The sequence below is a fragment of the Leguminivora glycinivorella genome, chromosome 27 (assembly GCF_023078275.1).
Source record: "Leguminivora glycinivorella isolate SPB_JAAS2020 chromosome 27, LegGlyc_1.1, whole genome shotgun sequence".
Lineage (NCBI taxonomy): Eukaryota > Metazoa > Arthropoda > Insecta > Lepidoptera > Tortricidae > Leguminivora > Leguminivora glycinivorella.
In genome coordinates this window covers 359,180-377,142 of record NC_062997.1, presented here as the reverse complement: position 1 = coordinate 377,142, position 17,963 = coordinate 359,180, and positions in this window count along the sequence as shown.

Sequence of the window (17,963 nt, the reverse complement as noted above, 5' to 3'; positions counted from 1 at the left end):
CGCTTTGCCAGTTTATTCATATAAAGATACAGGTAAATCTCGCCTTAATGGTAACCGACAAAGTGGGACGTTTTACTAAACACACTCACATATGAAGGCAAATCTTTTCGCACTACATCTGTATATTTGAGGGTGGCTGATGTTTGTGACGTTTTCAAGAAAAAGGTACGACATTGTCGCTGAATATCAAAATTTCTTATTAAGAGGGCTTTCGTGTTAAAAATAGTGAAATCGCAACCGAGCACTCGATCATACCGTGTGTGGTATCAAATTAAAGGGCTTTGCGAGTAGTTTATAAATATATATCACATTATAGGACTTTTTCTACTTGGTCTAACAAAATATGAGAAAATGTCCAAAAGTGGTAATAATTGTACCGGTGAAGGCTCGTTTTCAAAAAATTGGCAAAAATCAATAATAGCAATGTATAATCACTAAGGCATAACAGCAATTTAAGTAAACGTTGCAGATTAATTTAGTACAAAACTTACTTCGATGTGATGTAGATTTTCAAAGAAATTGTCACTTAATTTTAGGTAATTTCTGAAATAAATTGAATTCGCCTTAGGCTAGTTTACTCTTTTTCAAAAACTTAAAATAAAAATCTAGTCTGAAATGATTGTGGTACAGGATATACGAATTATAAATTTACCCGTTTTAATATTCAAAATTGTCCAAATTTTACAAATAAGATCGACTGATTCAGCTCTATACGTGCGTTTTTCTAAACGTGCATTAGAGAAAAATTCATAATTAATTTAGTGAGTTAGTTTTCAAAAATCCAGTCTTATAAAAATCAAGATAATAAGATGCTCTAACTGGAACTTGAATTAAATAAATCTATTGGATAACGGAAAGTGTAGTATTTCACCGACTAAAACTATCAATTTTACATTATTTTGACGTTTTTTTTTAAAGCAGCCTTAATATAAAGACAGGAGAAAATAGCCTTATGGTAATCCACAATGTGGCACGTTTTGCCATAGAGGAATAAGTAAGGGAATATTTGTAAACTCCATACATCAGTAAATGCGAGTTATTTGTATAGGCATAGTTAAGTGACATCTAGCGACAATCACGCGTCAACTAGCGTGAATTATCAGTACCACTACTCGATACTAGGTGGAAACTGTGTCGACAACTTATATTACAAGCAGAAATTGAAAACAGAATACTGATTAATACCAAATACCTATATAACTTCGTAAAGACCGATAAAGTCTAAGAAAAAAACGTACCCCAAAACCATACAGAAAAATGTACGGTGGCCTAGATGTTACACCTTTGGGGTACGCTCAGCTAGATGGCGCTAATATTAATATTTGACATTTTAACACATATCAAGCTAAGAATATGGGCCAAATTGTCAAAACTGAGGTTCAAAAGTTTTAAGCTTGTGTCGAGAGATGGCAGTCTATGCACTGTGATTACACATTTTACTTCGACAGTAACTCTCTGTGTACTCGATCCTCTTTGTTAATACTATTGTAATATTAGCTAATAATTGGTGAGCATTAGACTATTCGTTCGTCGCGACATCTATTGACAAGTAGCAGTACTGATAATTTACGCTAGTTGACGCGTGATTGTCGCTAGATGTCACTTAACTATGCTTATACAAATAACCCGCATTTACTGATGTATGGAGTTACAACACAACTCTTCCCTTATTTTTTTATATTAAAGGAAAAAAAAACCGGCCAAGTGCGAGTCGGACTCGCGCACCGAGGGTTCCGTACAAACCTGCAAGGTTTACAATTATTAAAAAAAAATATATTATGTGATGTAACTAAAAATTTATGGTTTTCGTAATTTTTCCTTTATCTATGCTATAAGACGTTGCTTCGTACCAAATTTCAAGATTCTGAGTTCACGGGAAGCACCCTGTAGGTTTGATTCCCTTGCAAGTGTGGAAAATTTGCGGCATAAACGGCTGTATCTTTTGATTGCGTTGGCTTAGAAGTTTGATTTTTTCACAGCTTCAAGGGACAGTAGACCTGAGTAATTGATATAAATTTCAGCTTCATACCTCCACGCGTTCCTGAGAAAAAGGGTCTTGACAGACGGACGGACGGACGGACAGACGGACAACAAAGTGATCCTATAAGGGTTCCGTTTTTTCCTTTTGAGGTACGGAACCCTAAAAATGGAAAAAATTACGCTTCCGGCGGGACTTGAACCCGCATCCTTTTTGCAATCTTCTTCCCTTATTTATTCCGCTATGTTTTTACTTAGGAACGTCACATTTGTTTGACTGCAACGATAAGGATGCTATTTATTTATTAATAAAACAATATTTGGCGTAGTGACCCTGCCTGCTAAGCCGCGGTCCTGGGTTCGAATCCCGGTAAGGGCATTTATTTGTGTGATGAGCACAGATATTTGTTCCTGAGTCATGGATGTTTTCTATGTATATGTATTTGTATATTATGTATATCGTTGTCTGAGTACCCACAACACAAGCCTTCTTGAGCTTACCGTGGGGCTCAGTCAATCTGTGTAAGAATGTCCTATAATATTTATTTATTTTAATATTTATTTATTTTAATATTTATAGTTACATTATTTTATTACCATTTGGTAATAAAATAATATAACATAAAAACCGTTTTGAAATACAGCTAAATTTATTTATTTCATGCAACTATTTGTACTTATGTCTTGCTATAAATTAAATGAAATTTGATACATTGATTATTATATAACATTGATTTTGTCGATTAATATTATTTGTATGGATAAAAAAATATTTCAATTTTAAGTAAAAGTTATCTAATTCAATTTTTTATGTCCTATACTCACCACTGTTAAGAGGTTCGCCCGTATTAGGTTTACACCCTGTATGTACAACAGCGTTTTGTTCTGAGAAATACGAAGTAATTGTTATTTTTTAAATGCTTATAACTCTGAAAGTAGGCGAAATCCAAAAAAGTTTATATATGCTATTTTACTCTTCTATATGATGAGGAATGCGCTGTTAAGATTATGTATATTATGTATATATAATATATAAATAAATAGCATCCGTAAGTCGTCCATAATATAACATTAACATTGAGCCAATGTAATTTGATTTTATTATAAGTATAATAATTATGTTTTGCCACTTAGGTAAGATTCATTATAATCAACATTACTTTAGAAATAAGTCGATGGAATTACATTATGTATTTTTTGTTTACATTTTGATTTTATTTGTCGTTAAGGTATATTTTTGTCGATCTCGGACGGTCTAGAACGCAAAATGGTCATATAACCCGGCAACCTACAAATCAAGAGTGAACAGGGTTCGAGGATATATATCAATGGATATTTATCAAGATATATATCCGATATACATCAAGCGGGGTTCGACGATATATATCAATGGATATAAATATCCGATATTTATCATTTGTTTATAAATATTGCAATACAAAAATAGTTTTAAAAAATGTGACATTGTTAAAAATATAGTTTTTTTGTGTTTGTTACTGTTCTTCTACTAAATGTTATGTTTTTTAGTAGAGTTGTATTCATAAATAATGCAACAAAATAAAACTATGCCTTCCATACAAAATGGATATATATCAAAGTTGATATATATCCGATATATATCATAAATATCCGATATTTTGATATTTATTATAAATATCGGATATTTTCGAACCCTGTTTATAATAAACTAGTTTTTTCCCGCGGCTTCGCCCGCATACTAAAATAATCTTAATAAAACGTTGAACTTTGGGACCCCGGTGAATATTGAGAAATCCTTTCTTAGTGCTCCTCTACACTTTATAAGGAACTTTTGTGCCAAATTTGGAGTCTCTAGGACCAGCGGTTTCGGCTGTGCGTTGATATGTCAGTCAGTCAGTTTCTTCTTTTATATATTTAAAAATATATCTACTGTTATATTAAGTCAATATAGTTGACGACCGCTCTGCCCTAGTCGGTAGTGACACTGCCTGCTAAGCCACGGTCCTAGGTTCGAATCCCGGTAAGGGCATTTATTTGTGTGATGAACACAGATATTTGTTCCTGAGTCATGGATGTTTTCTATGTATGTATTACAAGTATGTATTTATCTATATAAGTATGTATATCGTCGCCTAGCACCTATAGTACAAGCTTTGCTTAGTTTGGGGCTAGGTTTATCTGTGGAAAAAATATTCTAGAGATTTTGCGTTCCAGACTGTCCGAGATCGACCTTAATTTTGGTTTATAGTATAAAATAAATAATAGTTATTGTGTGATATAAAAACCTTAATAATTATAATATCTATTACATAAATCATTAGGGAACAGATTTCATAATTATAGCGATTTAAATATTAATATGGATATGACTCGCATAATTTTTTTTCCTACAAAAATGTACCGTAAGATAAAAGTAAAACCCTTTTTGGATGCTTTTGTGAATATTGGGCAAAAATTATGATGATAATAAATAAAATAAAAATTGTTATTTTTTAAATAGTTTATTTATTTAAATTCTTCTACTTTATTTATTTTGCGAACCGCCAAGGAGTGGAATGCTCTGCCTGAGTCTGTGTTCCCACATGAGTACAATCCAGGTCTCTTTAAAGCAAGAGTAAATAGGTATCTCATAGGTAAGCGTGCTCCACCGTAGACCGCATCATCACTGGTGTGATCGTGGTCAAACGTCTACCTATTCATACAAAAAAAAAATATTTCTTGCATTGCACATCAAAACTTTTATTACAAACCACATGACATGTATTTGAATAATTACACTAGTCATATCCATATTGATATAGGTGAAGAATTTAAGAAAGTCACCTGTTGTATGTGTGAGTGACGTGTTCGAATAGAGAACACATATTTAAAATTAGTAACACAAACAAAACAAACGCCTATTCGAACGTCACTCACACACACACTACAGGATTGATTTTGAACGGAAATGTTAGTCGGATCGGACACCTACCTAAACTATTTATTTTACGTAATAAACCTGTTATAGCTTATAAATAGGCTTAGTTATATTATATGAGAGCATGTCTCCGCCAACAAACTGTTTTTACAGTTTGGCGGGCACGTTGATAAATGTAGCCAGGTTATTCTTTCTGAATAAATGATTTTTTTTTTTATTTTTTTTTTTTCAGTTTTTCACCTATATTTAAGTCGCTACTTGGAATCCGCTCTCTATAAATCATACTATACTTTTCATCAAAAAATTGAGTGAATTAATGCAATTTTGGTTTACATTTGGAATATTTTTGGTTTTTCACATGTAAATAATTAATAAACTAAGTTATCATATTGATAGCATTAAACAATTGACATTAATGTGATTTTTATTTATTACAATTTTGTTTCCTGTGTGACATGAAACCCTCGCAACGCTCATGAATCCACTTTTTAACCCCCGACGCAAAAACGACGGGGTGTTATAAGTTTGACGTGTCTATCTGTGTGTGTGTCTGTCTGTCTGTCTGTCTGTATGTCTGTTCGCCTTTTTAGCCGTGTCGTGTACAACCAGCATGCAAATCTGTGAAGGTGTCTTTAGGCACTGGTCCCACCGCGAGCTAGTAAGCTATGAGCTATCGGCTATAAAAACGAACAAAAGATAAGCACTCCCGTGCAAATAAAAGAGACACGGCGATGTTTATAGTTACTCGCCCAGCGGTGAGCTATCAATATCGCCGTGTCTCTTTTATTCGCACGGGAGTGCTTATCTTTTGTTCGTTTTTATAGCCAATAGCTCATAGCTTACTAGCTCGCGATGGGACCAGTGCCTTAGACTGTCTTAATAAAATAGTAAGTACAATTGTCAATTACAATGTTAATGAGCATTTTCAGAATTTGGGACACCCCAATTAGCAAAAGTTGTTAACAAAAATTAACCCGCTGTCAGTTTGTGACGACAATTAAGCATAAAATCTGGCTAGAAATTTACTTTTTTCACATTCTGAATGTAGGTTATCGCCTAAAGTTTATGTAATTATAAACACAATGACAATTTACACGACCGGTCTGGCCTAGCGCGTAGTGACCCTGCCTGCTACGCCGTGGTCCCGGGTTCGAATCCCGGTAAGGGCATTTATTGTGTGATGAACGCATATATTTGTTCCGGAGTCATGGATGTTTTCTATATGAGTATTTGTATATTATATATATCGTTGTCTGAGTACCTGCAACGCTGAGCTTACCGTGGGACTCAGTCAATCTGTGTAAGAATGTCCTATAATATTTATTTTATTTATTTATTTACAATATTTTTATTGAAATTTCATCTTGTTAACAACTTTCGCTAATTGGGGTGTCCCAAATTCTGAAGCTGAGTTTAGACAAAGACTTATATAACTCCGTATAGACCTATAAAGTCTAAGAAAAAACGTTCCTCAAAACCATACAGAAAAAAAGGTACGGTGAGCTAGATGGCGATACACCTTTGGGGTACGCTCGGCTAGATGGCGCTAATATTAATATTTGACATTTTAACACATATAGCTAGCTAAGACTATGGGCCAAATTGTCAAAACGGAGGTTCAAAAGTTTTAAGCCTGTGTCGAGAGATGGCAGTCTATGCACTGTGATTACACGTTTTGCTTTGACAGTAATTCTCTATAATACTCGATTCTCTTTGGTTTAGATCAGCAAGTTATTGCTTCAAGTTTTGAGACGCGACTATAGGTAATAGTGAGTGGAAAATATTATCTCTTTCTTGCATAATTATACTTCTGTCTCAAAACTTGCAGCAATAACTTGCTGGTCTAAACTCAACTTGAAAATGCCCTAATGACTAATATGGACAGCCCAACTTTTTACGAAACAGTCATAGGTGAATATAGGTACCCCCCATAGGCGAATATAGATACATACATACAATCACGCCTGTATCCCATAAAGGGGTAGGCAGAGCACATGAAACTACTAAAGCTTCAGGGCCACTCTTGGCAAATAAGGGGTTAAAAGAAAACGAAACTGTGGCATTGCAGTGACAGGTTGCCAGCCTCTCGCCTACACCACAATTTAACCCATATACCATAGTCGCCTTCTACGACACCCACGGGAAGAAAGGGGGTGGTGAAATTCTTAACCCGTCACCACACAGGCACACAGCACACGCACGCACGGCGGGTATAGATACATAATAGCAGGCGAAAATCGGGGTTTTTACGGTATGTCTGTGCGGTAATAAGATCAGGCGACCTTTCTCGCTGACTCGATTGCGAGTAATAGTCAGGGACCAAACGACCTCTTTTACAAAAAGTCGTCGACATCTCTTCTAAATACCTAAAACAGGTATGGATGTGTTCCTCGTTATCTCCAGATTACGAATTGACCTGTTTTAGTTTAAGGAGGGGGGGACGGGTTGAGAAAAAGGGGGAGAAAGATGGCGGCCGACCATCATAGATATTTATTCACATCTCGACTCCTATGGCACCAATCTGTTCGTGCAAGGTGTCCTTTGAAAGCTTATTAAACCTACTTTAATTGTTTTCAAATAACTATACTCATAACAGTAACCGTTTACGAAATATTTGAAAATATGTGTTTTTTTATCGCGCATGAGTTGCACAAGTACTAGAAAAAATGCGTCTAACTCAATAAACAATAACTTTACCACAATTGATGTTATTATAAAATTTTCGCGTCTATTCATGCTCTTTTTAAAAATATAAGTTTCATTGGTATATGATAATATATAACCATGTAATTACGAATTTGGTTTAGCAGGAGTCACTCTGCCCGGTCGCAGAAATGGGCGCTGACCGTAGTAAAGTATTCAATATTTTTGAGGTCCTATTTTACGGATCCATATGCGAGAGGTATCGTTTCAAAGCTAATTAAACCTACTATATTTTTTTATAAATAACTATAATCATAAAGGTAGCTGTTTAGAAAATATTTGAAAATATGTGTTTTATAGACCATGAGTCGCACAAGTACCTACTGGTAAAAAATGCTTCTTAATCAATAAACAACAACTTTTCCGGAATTGATGTTAGTATAAGATTTACGCGGAATTTCGTGCGCTTTCTAATAACATAAGTTTTATTGGTGTATGATATTATATAACCAAGTAATTACAAATATGGTTAAGTAGGGGCCACAGCGCCCGGCCACGTATGGATGCTGACCGTCGCCAAATTTTCTATATTTTTCAGATCCTATTTTATTTAACAGGAATCTTTTGAAAGCATATTATGCGTACTATCATTAGTTCTCAATAATTTTAGTTGTAACTGTAGTAGCTAACAAAATATTTGAAAATATGCATTGGAACCGATGTGAGTAAAACATGCTTCTAGCTCAATGAATTATATTTTTTCCGCAATTGATATAATAACAAAATAAACGGCGAAATGTATGACCTTTTCAAATAATAAGTTTTGTCAGTATTGCATAAACAATTAATGTTAATTTATCCATCATACTCACTGCGCACCGTCATATACATGGATGACCATTTTCGTTGCCGTGTTCATAATTTTTAAGATTGTATCTTGGTGCATGACCAATAAACAATAACTTTACCGCAAATAATGTTATGATAAGATTTACAGGACATTTCATATGCTTTCTAAAAATATAAGTTTTATTGATGTATGATATTATACAACCAAGTAATTACGAATTTGGTTTAGCAGGTGTCACTGCACCCCCGTGACGTAAATAAGTGCTAACCGTCGCCTAATTTTACGTATTTCTCAGATCCTATTTTAGCGATCAATTTGTGAGAGGTATCATTTGAAAGCATATTATGCGTACTATCGTTACTTTTTAATAATTTTAGTCGTAATTGTAGAAGTTAACAAAATATTTGACAATATGTGTATTTTTACTGTATATGAATAGCATTCGCACTGATACGAGTGAAACATGCTTCTAGCTCAATAAATTATATTTTTCTGCAATTGATATAATAACGAAATGAACCGCAAAATGTATGGCCTTTACAAAAAATGAGTTTTGTTAGTTTTGCCTAAACAATTAATGTTAATTTGTCCACCATACCCACTGCGCACGGTCAATCGTCATATAAACGGATGTCCACCGCCGTTGCCTTAATTTTTTCATCATTTTACAGATTTTATTTTACTGATCAATTAAGTATATAAGTAAATTCGATACGTGATAGATTATATTTATTATGAATATACGATTAGTGAAATAAAATCTGAAAAAGGCAACGACGGTGGACATCCATTTATATGATGGTGCGCAGTAGGTGAGCTGAACAAATTCAAATTAATTGTTTATGCAATACAAACCAAACTTATTTTTTGTGTAAGTCATACATTTTCCGTTTATTTTGTTATTATTTCAATTGCGGAAAACTATAATTTATTGAGCTAGAAGCGTGTCTTATCAATGCCAATGCTATTCATGCACAGTAAAATACACATATTACTAATCAAATATTTTGTAAACTTCTACAGTTTCTGTTGTGTGGGTATTCATACCAAGATATACATTTATGTACTGGCGGGTAGAATGAAAATAAAACAGTTGCTATGAATACCTCTTTCATTCACTACATGGTGACAGCGGTGCCGTATTTAATTAAATATTAAAGATATTTCGGGCAAGTAGGCGAGTTTCGTGCACTTTAGGAGTGTGTACTAGTGATAAATAGTGTTTGTGTACAATATGGAGCATGCGCGGCCTCCGCCCGAGTTGTGCCTGGAGGGTGGGCCGGCCGCGCGCGCCGAGGCATGGCGCCGGTGGTACACGCAGTTCAAAGTATTCCTGAAGGCTTCGGGTGTCTACAAGGAGGCTAGTGATGTACAAGCCAGTTTGCTGGTAAACCTAATAGGCTCGGACGGCTATAATGTGTACTTGACCTTCAAATTCACAAAGGATGAGAACCGCGATGACTTGCAGACCTTAGTAGACAAGTTTAATGGTCACTTTGGAACCAAACAGAATGAAACTATGGCACGATTCAAGTTTTTCTCTAGAAACCAGGAAAGCGGTGAATCTATAGACGAGTACGTAACGGCGTTGAAAATACTTGCCCAGCAGTGCGAGTTCAAAGACCTCGAGGAGAGCCTAATGCGTGATCGCATCGTATGCGGTGTGGCCAGTGGCAAAGTACGCGACCGCTTGCTTAGAGCAGAGGAGCTAACTTTGGAAAAGGCGGTAAAGATCGCTCAAGCGAATGAGATGTCACACGAAGAGAAACGTCAAATTGAAGGGTCCAGCAAGGACGTCGTGGCATCATCATCGTCGGCGGTGGATGTGGTATATGGAACCTCAGGACAGTTTTCTGGGGGTGGCCGCGGTAGGCGTCCGCAGCCGCAGCGCTGGCGCGGGCGCGGCGGTCGGCGCGGCGGCGGCGGCGGCGCGGCGGCCCGCGGGGGCTACGGCGGCACGGGCGCGGCCGCGGTGGATCGCTCCTGCGCCGCCTGCGCGAGTACCTACTGCGACGGAGGTGTGCGATGTCCGGCAAGAGGTGCAAAGTGTTTATTGTGTAGCGGCGTAGGTCATTTTAAGGTAAAGTGCCCATTTAAAGGACAGAATAAAGTGTATCAAATCGAGGAGGAAGATAGTTACGGTGACGACGAACTGTATTTCATCGACGGAGTCGATATGGTTTCTGACTATCATAAGGACCGCAAAAAATGGTATGAGACTTTATTTCTTAGCGATAATCGTAGGGCTGAGACTTTTAAGCTAGATACCGGCTCGGATTTCAACGTTCTTTCAATTAAAAATTTCAAAAAATTGGGTCTAGATAGTGCTATTATAAAACCCGATGATGTTAAGGCCGAATCATATTGCGGAAATTATGTACCTATGCTTGGTTCTTGTATTATTAATTGGTTATATAAAGGACGTTTATATCCGTTGCGGTTTGTTATTGCTCAGGGTGATAGGAGAAGCGTTCTAGGCAAATATGCTTGTGAGGACTTAGGCCTAGTTAAACGCATATATTCACTTACCATAGACGATTATGAGGATCTTTTTCATGGCCTGGGAAAGTTGCCGGGTCAGTATAGCATCAGTATTGATGAAGGGGCGCAGCCGACAGTCTGTCCGGTTCGCAAGATACCTATGGGTGTGCGTGACAAACTACAGAGTGAGTTAGATCGTATGGTTAAAATGGGGGTCATTAGAAAAGTGTCCCATCCGACACCGTGGGTCAATGCGATCGTGGTGGCTGCGAAAAAAGATGGCAGTATCCGCGTGTGCCTCGACCCGCGGCCGCTTAACCGCGTTGTACGCCGCGCTCGCTACCCCCTCCCCGCGATCGGCGAAATTGCTACGAAGTTACAGGGGGCGCGATATTTTAGCAAGCTTGATGCTCGTTCAGGTTTTTGGATGGTACAAATAGATGACGCCAGTGCCGACCTATGTACTTTTGGAACGCCATTCGGTAGGTACCAGTTCTTACGTTTACCATATGGTATAAACTGTGCGTCTGAGGTATTCCATTCTAGGGTACGTCAAATTTTGGAGGATTTGGAGGGCGTCGAGTCATTCGTCGACGATATTATATGCTGGGGGCGTACCTTGGAGGAACATGATGCCAGATTAAAGTCGTTACTGGAAAGATCGCGCGAGGTAGGTATTAAATTTAATAAACAAAAGTGTGAATTTAGGGTACAGCAAATTACTTATCTAGGTCTTTTTTTTTTTTTTTTTATTCTGTAACTTCTGATTCCAGTCCCCGCGAATGATACGGGCGGCTGAATTCAATTAATCTTTTTTTTTTTTTTTTTTTTTTTTTTTTTTTTTTTTTTTTTTTCCTGTATGCACATATAAAATCTGTGTGTAATAATGAAATATGTGAAATAATGTAATGATGAATAAATGAATGATAATGAGTTATGTACCATTAAATTTTTTGAGTTTGTTAATTATATAAGTGATAAATTTACAGAATGATTCTAGAGTCGAGTTTTTTGTAATAATTTCCAAAAGGTTATAAGGGTCAATTTTGAGATTTTGACATATGATTTCGTGGTCGAGACGTGGGTTCATAAATTTAGGGCAATATCTGAGGAGATGGTCTATGGATTGTGGAGTGGTTTGATCGCATGGGCATAGGTCATCGGGGGTGATTTTGAAGCGGTGGAGGTACGTTTTGTGATAGCCATGGCCGGTGAGGATTTGGGTGAGGTGGAATGATAGCGTGATCTTATTTCTGAGATTTTGGATGTCCTCCAATGTTGGTAGCCAATTTTTTAAGTGCAGTCCGGTGGTAGAGCTTATATATATGTTTTTATGAGTTTCTTTGGTCTCTGTTCGGCAAAGGCGTTTTATGTAAGATACGGGGATCCGGTCGAAGTCAGGAGTGTTATGAAGTGTAGCGGCGATTTTTGCTTCTCTATCAGCGTCCTCATTTCCTGCGATTCCCACGTGTGCTTTGATCCAGCAGAAAGATATGGACCCAGTTTGTTGTAACAGTTTAATTGCCTTGTGGATTTTGTTTACGGTGTGGTTGGTGCTGCTTCTGTTAGTGATTTCTTGAAGAGCTGCCATGGAGTCGGAGAAGATGGTTATATTTTGGAGTTTCAATTCTAGGGATGTTTCACAGGCTGCCTCTATAGCAACACATTCTGCCTGGAAAGCCGTGCAACATTCATGTAGTTTTATATGCTTGATGGTTCTCTTGCCGTCTGGATAATATATGACAAATGCTGCGCCAACTCCTCCGTCGTGTTTGCTGCCGTCGGTGTAAATGTGATGCATATCTATAGTATTGTAAATCTCGAGGTCCTCAGTGTTGTTCACTTTGTTTATCTCTGTTGATATTCTTTGGGACGGGTGAAGTAATTTTGTTGGATGTATTTTCGTGTCTAGAATAATGTCTGAGCGTAAGTGTTTGCTGATTCCGGTGCGTTTGGTTTGTTCAATTTCTGCTATTTCTTTGACTTTCAGATGAAGTGGGGTGAGATCTGCTAGGGCTATGGAAGCGATGGTAGGGAGCGTACGGAAGCCTCGGATGATTTTGATTGCAAACCCTCTTTGTAGACTGAGTAGGGCGTTGGTTACTTTTTTATATTTAGTAGCGCTGCTCCAAATCTCTGCGGCATACGTTATAGTGGGTTCTATTACGTGTTCATATATTATAGATATATTGGCGGAGTGTATACCCCATGTAGGGCGAATATAATGGCATAATTTGCCAAATAGCTTCTGCGCCTTTTTAATGATGTACTCGCAGTGACAGATAAACTTAAACTTTTCGTCAATTACTACTCCAAGAAGTTTGAAACTGTCAGAAAATTTTAGGGTTATATTATCCATGAAAAATGAGCATGTCTTGGCTTTAGGGGTACAGGTGATCATTTGAGTTTTTTCCGGTCCAAAATTAAGATAATTTCCTGAGCCCCAACGAGATATGACTTGCAAGATATGGTTCGTGTTAGTTTGTAATTGTTGTTTATCTCGGGCTGTGCAGATGAGGAGAACATCGTCAGCATAGGCCTGGATGTAATTGCCATCAGGGAGGTAAGTATCTAGCAGGCTGTCCATTATAAGATTCCATATAATAGGTCCAAGTACTGATCCCTGAACGCAGCCTCGGTTTTGTGTCTTGGTGGAGGTTGCATCAGCGTAATTAAGATATATTGTGCGATCTGAGCAGTAACTTTGGATAACTTTGTATATGTTTCCTGGGCAATTTATGTGTTTTAGCCGTATAAATAGTGCAGGCCACCAAGCATGATCGAAAGCGCCTTGGATATCAAGTGATATGGCAACCACTAACTTTTTTTGAGATTTAGCTTGCTTCATGATGTCGATTGCGTGGGCTAGTGCATCAGTAGTTGATTTTTGCTCTTTGAAGCCATATTGTTTTGGATTTGCTGTATTAGTAATATGCATATGATGCGTTAATCTTTTTGCTATCAGTTTCTCATACATTTTACCAAAAACGTTAAGTAAGCCTATGGGTCTGTAGGAGGCGACGTCGGCATAATCGGATTTGTTAGGCTTTGGGATAGTCTTTATAAACGCGGTTTTCCAGTACTTTGGGAAGTAGCAAAGTTGTAGGCAGCGATTAAGGAGTCGGGTAAAGAGCATCGGGTATGTGTCGATGAAATGATAACATATGTCAGGTGTGAGGTGGTCGATTCCTGGAGCTTTTTTCGAGTTCATTGATTTGCTCATTTCTATAATTTCTTCTTGTGTCAAATAGTTATCATTATTTCCATTTGAAGGGGAGTTTATCAAGGTTCTGAGAGTCTGTTGTTGGTAATTATCATTTAAGTTGTTATCGTCGGGGAAAAACTTATGCATGAGGGCTTCAGCTGTTTCTTTACTTGAGTTAGTGTATTCGGTTGGTGATATTTTCAAAGTTGTTGTGGGTTGCGGCTGGGGAACATCTTTTAGCAGTTTATTGGTAAGAGTCCAAACATGTTCATGGCTTTGGTTTGAGCAGAAACTTCTGAAGTGTTCTGATGATGTTTTGTGAATAGCGGTAACATATTCGGTTCTGGCATCTTTTTGTTCTTTGATTATGTTGTCTAGATTTTTATTGCCTTTTTTAAGATCTTGTGTTCGGTGATGCAAGTGAATAACCCTCTTTTTCAGTTTAGTGAGGTCTTCCGTCCACCATACTGCTTTCGTGTGGTTAGATTTTCTCTTGATAGTTAAGTCACAGGCTCGTAAGATTGCGTGGCTGAGGTTTTTTATGTATTCGTCTATTTTATTTTCATTCAAGTTGTCAAAGTCGGGATCTTCCAGACCTGCTGATATCACTTCTTCTTTTATTTTGGAGGTCACATTTTGCCAGTCTGCCATATCGGTATTGTACCTATAGGTAGTTTTCGTGATGTTTTTTCGTGGCGTTTCATTTTCTAGGTAATAAGAAAATTCAATGGCGTGGTGATCAGATGAGGGTGAGACGTCGTGATTAATTTTCCAATTTTGAATGTGATTTACGATGTTTCCTGATGCGAGGGTGAGATCGATGATCGATGATCTGATTTGTCCTTGAAACAAATTTTCGAAAGTAGGTTCTGAACCGATGTTGCATACGTTGAGGTCGTTTGCTATGATGAGGTCTTGCATGTTTATTCCTCTTTGGTTATTCCTAGTAGATCCCCACGTTGTGTGCCAGCCGTTGAAATCACCACAAATGATATGTTTTGCATGCCTGTTTGATTGTAAGTATAATTCTAGATGTAGAAGAGTGTTAGATACGTCTTCATCAGGTTCGATATATACGCTTGTGAGTAGAATTTTGGAGTTCCGTAAGCTTAACTGTACTGTAGCTAGGTTGCTGGTACAATGCTGGGTGATACCGAGGGAAGCTCCAAGGTCGCTTTTAACAGCTATACAGGCTTTTACTCTGTTGCTGATTGATGTAGTTTGATATAGGTTGTAGCCGCTTATAGCCTTTAGAATATTGTTTTTTCCCACGTATGGTTCCGTGATGAAAGCAATATCGTATTTGTGTGAAGTGAGATATTGCTTGAATTCATGTGTTGCCGCAAATCCTCTACCCAGGTTGGCTTGTAGAAATTTTATTCTGTTGTATGAAGTGGGTCGTGGAGTGTTGTTGTAGGCTGGACAATGCGGTTGAGTGCCCTTAGCAGTATCTGATAGTCATTCGTGCTAATTTGTCTGCTTTTCTCCACTCAGGGCAGTCCTGGCTGTATGCTGGATGGCAGCTTTTCCTCTCATCTTTTTGACAGCAGTTGACACAACGGGGAATGTTATTTCTATTTGGGCAGCTTCTAGTGTCATGTTTTTCTGAACAAAAACCGCAGTTGGTTGAGTTGGGGCAATTGATTGCCTTGTGATTGTATCCTAGACATTTAAAGCATTGATACACCGGTGACTGATCTAAGACTAAGACTTGTAAGTATCCAATTTTAACTTTTGTGTTAATGAGCGCACTCCATAGAGCGGGGCTAGTTTCCATGATGATGTTTCTTGTGGTGCCGGAGCGTCCTGCAGTGGTGCGAATGGGTTTCAGAATAAAGTCTTGTTCTGGTATATTATCAGTTAACTTTTTGTTTTGTTTGGATACCGCCTCTACTACTTGGTCGTTAGTCAAATCAGGGGTGATTCCTGTGAAACGCACCAACGGATTCTTTAAGGCTGGTAAAGATGCTGCTAGATGGGGTGATTTCTGTTTCAAGGCTTCATTTAATTTTTCTCGTTCCTGTTCGGTGTCGCATGTGATGGCAACTTTATTATTTTTAGTTGTTCTCACGCTAGCAATGCCTATGCCCATACTAATTACATCAACTGATGATTTAATTTCTTTAATGATGTCATCTCCTGTATATGTTGGGTCAGTAGATTCGAGAAGCACAGTGAAGCTTGTTTTGGGGGGTACAGGATTATAGTCGTATTGTTTTTGGTGATTGGTAGATGGGGGAGTTGCAGCGACTGCAGCATATGACATTCTCTGGCCATTTGGTTTATTAACGTATTCGCACGAAGACGGCGCAGCAGGGGCGGTGCGAGCTATTTGAAGTTCTCTTATATTTTGTTTGAGATTATCTATTTCCTTTTGGATCTCATTCATGTGTGAAAGACTATTTGTTTGCATTGTACTGATTTTATTTTGTAGTTCCGTAATTGGGGACTTGACTTCTGTTTTCAGAATGTTTTCTATGTTGTTACAATTGAATTCATGTTCCGTAGTTTTGTATTCGTTAACAATATTTGGCAGTTTTTTAACCATATGTATTTGTTTATCCATCAGAGAAATAACACTTATCTAGGTCACACGTTTAGTCATGAGGGTATGCGCGTGGACTCTGAGAAAGTTAAGGCTATCGAGAAGATGCCTTCTCCGCATAATCGAGCATCTCTGGAAAGATTTTTAGGTATGGTGAATTATTTATCCAAATTTGTACCTAACTACTCAGAGGTAGCGTCACCTTTGCGAGCTTTATTGAAAAAAGACACGGAATGGTGCTGGGAGCCGGAGCATGAGGCGGCCGCGGGGCGGCTGCGGGCGCTGGTGAGCGGCGCGCCCGTGCTGGCCCTGTACGCGCCGCGCGCTCCCGTGCTCGTCTCGGTGGACGCTAGTCAGCACGCGCTGGGCGCGGTGATACTGCAAGCGGGCCGGCCCATCGAATATGCGTCTGCCACACTGACAGATGCGCAGACTAGGTATGCACAAATTGAAAAGGAGCTTCTGGCCATAGTCTTCGGACTAGAGCGTTTCCACCAATACGTGTACGCTCATGGTGACGTCACGATCGAGACAGATCACAAACCTCTGGAGGCATTGTTTTCTAAACCTTTAGATTCTGTGCCAGCGCGATTGCAGAGGATGATGCTTCGCATCCAAGGTTATGATTTCAAGGTCGTGTATAAGCCAGGTAAATATATGTTTGTGGCAGACACGTTATCTCGAGCACCCCTTCCAGACAACATTAGTGACAAGGTATCCGAGGAAATAAACGACCAATCATGTTTCTTGTTGGAAAATGTTAGATTCAGTGACAGTAAGTTGCGTACAATCAGAGAGGAGACGGCAGCGGATGAAGAATGTCTGTTAATAATTAATTATATACACTCAGGTTGGCCGCGCTGTAAGTATGAAGTCAATGAAAAAGTTCGAGGACATTGGTCCTTTCGAGATAGTTTAGAATATGTAGATGGTATAATTTTCAAGGACAATTTAGTATATATTCCGAAAAAACTCAGAACGGAAATGATAAATCGCGTTCACGACGGACACATGGGCATCGATCGCTGTAAGCGGCATGCGCGTGACGTCATGTACTGGCCGGGAATGAGTAGCGATGTGGAGCGCCGCGTCCGCCGCTGTGGGGCATGCGCCGCGCGCGCGCCGAGGCCTCAGCGCGAACCCATGTTGCCGCATGATATACCTGATTTACCGTGGATAAAAGTAGGATCCGATATTTTCCAATATGGCTCAAAATATTTTCTGATACTAGTCGATTATTTTTCTAATTTTATAGAAGTGAGTCAAATCAAAAATATAGGAAGTAGGGCGGTCGTAGAAGCCATGAAAGAGCAGTTTGCTAGACACGGTATTCCTTGGGTATTAGTGACGGATAACGGACCCGCAT